Here is a 2,500-nt window from a genome sequence, read left to right on the forward strand (position 1 = left end):
CGACGCCGGACCATTTCTCTCTGGCTGATGTGAATGGAAGTAAAAGACGCTTGCGTGAGGTCTCTCGACCTTTATCTCTCTAACTTATACTTATGGGTCGTCGTCTACTTGATCGGGTACAAACAAGTCGTAAGAAACAAACAAACAAACCACAAAAATACAAGTCGTAAAAAAACAAACTTCTGTTGGTTAACCTACAATATGAAGGATCGAAATGAAAGAAGGATCATATTATTACAAACCGAAAGTGAAGGATCATTAAAATTGAAATACAATATATATAAATATATAAATGTACCCGTCGTTGCGACACCCTAGTTAAATGGAAAGATATAAAAAAGAGAGAAAAGGAATACAGATGACCCGCCGTCTGATCTTTGCTAAATGATCTGGCATCACCGGAGTTTTTTTGGTCCGTGTTGCGTTCGCTCTATTCGAAATGAAACTCGCGGAGGCGAAGAATTGTTAAAAGTTTACGAAGCGTCTAGGAGTGGTTAAAACTGAGAGAGTTGAAACTACGATGTATTAGAACGAGCAACCGTCGAAACTTTGTTTTCGCGACGTTCTTTTCGTCGCTCTCGTCCCCACGCTCCTACGCTTTGGTTGTTTCTTTGCCATCCGTGTTGCGATAAAAAGATTTCTCCATTGTCCAAAAAGGACGGATCGAGATTCCTCTTTCGAGAGGGAGAGAGAGGTACTTGCGGGTAACCTGGAATCTACGAAACACGCACCGTGGTAAGATTCGTGCGTCCGCCTGATCGATGTGTGTTGTTTACGGACCGGCTGAGAAGCGACGATAGCGAGTCTTTGAAAAACTATGTGTCCATTAGTTAGACCGATCGTCGCCGGCCGTGTGTCTGTTCGAATCTCGCAACCCACGATTCAGCGACAGGACGCGCGCTCGCATTCCTTGTGTGCGTTCGTACTTTTCAAGGTTTTTAAATGTACTTTACGCCCGACCGTCGAGAGGAGCGTGCCACTGGGCGTTTCTCCGACGGTTTCCGTCCTTGGACGCGATCGTGTCGTCAACGATCGAACAAACAAACAAACAAATACGTTGGCGACGCCCGAATTCGCTCTCCCGCACGCGCCGGGTGGGAGAGTGATGTGGGTATCGAATGTGATGCGTGTTAATAATGAAAATAACACTCTAAAGATCTAAAGAGTTTGAAATACAAAATTTTACGATTACCCTGAACGGTGGATCACTTGGCTCGTGGGTCGATGAAGAACGCAGCTAATTGCGCGTCAACGTGTGAACTGCAGGACACATGAACATCGACATTTCGAACGCACATTGCGGTCCACGGATACAATTCCTGGACCACGCCTGGCTGAGGGTCGTTTTCTTAACAAAAGACTGCTTGCGTTTGCTTCTCGAAAAAAGAGTAATTCATTTCTTTCTAAACATCTCGCCGTCGTTCAACGAAAGTAGAACGTTTCGGAGCGGGATTATCGAACGAAATTGAAAGAATGAATGAACGATAAACAAAGAAAGAGTCGCAACGTACGAGCGATAGTTGGGTAGTTCGTCGGCGTTTGTCGTGGAAACGATGTGACGAAAATCGCAACCGATACACTAAATGCAGGCCGTTAAAGGAGAGAAACAAATTTCGAAATATCTCTTCGAACTAGCGCAAGTGCGTCACGGCGCGCGAGTCGTTCGTTAAAATTTATAAACGACCGCCCGTGAAAGCACCGAGTTCTCGGAAGATAATCTATAAAGATTCTCCATCCTGCTGGAAGTTATCGGATCGGTGCGATTGTTCACTTGTAGAAATCCACGCTCCCGACGTTGCCAGAAACGATATTTACGAAAGGTGTGTCAAAAATAAACGAAAGAAGCTCTCCTATAAATTTAGAAAAAGCAAACGAGTGAAATGTTTGAGATGATAATTTGCTGAAATGCAAGCTCGAATAGCCCCAGGGTTTCGAATGATTCCCCGCGCTTTATACATCTCTCTGTTTACAAACGGTGTATAAATGAAAGATCGCTTCAGATGGGTCGTCGCTGTTTGACGCGCGATGCTGTTCCTTTTTTTTTGTCTGTCTGTGCGTTTAGCTTCGCTAAACAAGTTAAATGGTTAAAAAGCGTCGAAAAAGCGAATACACACGCGACAAGACAAATCTAACGAGTAAAGGAACGCTCCGCTCCAAGATAAAAATGGTTGTTTACAATCAATACAGCGTTTCGGTACCCCTGATCGTAGTCTGAAACTGTGTAACAAAAGAGAGGAAAGCGAATGGTGAAGGAACTTCGAAGCCTCCGTGGCGTGGCTAGAACTTGTGATAAAAGTATGTTTGCAGCAATTATGCATGCTCCCGTTAAAACAGCATTTCAATGTCTCGCATGGCTTAAAGCTCTAGGAGGCTTCAACATTTAGAATACATACGGACTACTTCGTTTGTTAAAGATAAGCGAAGACCGCGCGACCATCGCTCGGTCGTCCAGTCCTCGAAAGTTTTGTTGCGTTCCAAAGAAGAGACAAATGGGGTTTAC

At 44.4% G+C, this 2,500-nt stretch overlaps 1 non-coding gene across 1 annotated transcript; it reads left to right on the forward strand.

Annotated features, from left to right (window-relative positions):
• The first annotated feature begins 1,189 nt into the window (after nt 1-1,189).
• On the forward strand, nt 1,190-1,344 carry LOC143306566 (5.8S ribosomal RNA). The gene has a single exon (XR_013063922.1). It is a non-coding gene; the product is annotated as a 5.8S ribosomal RNA (ribosomal RNA).
• The last annotated feature ends 1,156 nt before the right edge of the window (nt 1,345-2,500 follow it).

The sequence above is a fragment of the Osmia lignaria genome, unplaced genomic scaffold (assembly GCF_051020975.1).
Source record: "Osmia lignaria lignaria isolate PbOS001 unplaced genomic scaffold, iyOsmLign1 scaffold0012, whole genome shotgun sequence".
NCBI classification, from domain to species: domain Eukaryota; kingdom Metazoa; phylum Arthropoda; class Insecta; order Hymenoptera; family Megachilidae; genus Osmia; species Osmia lignaria.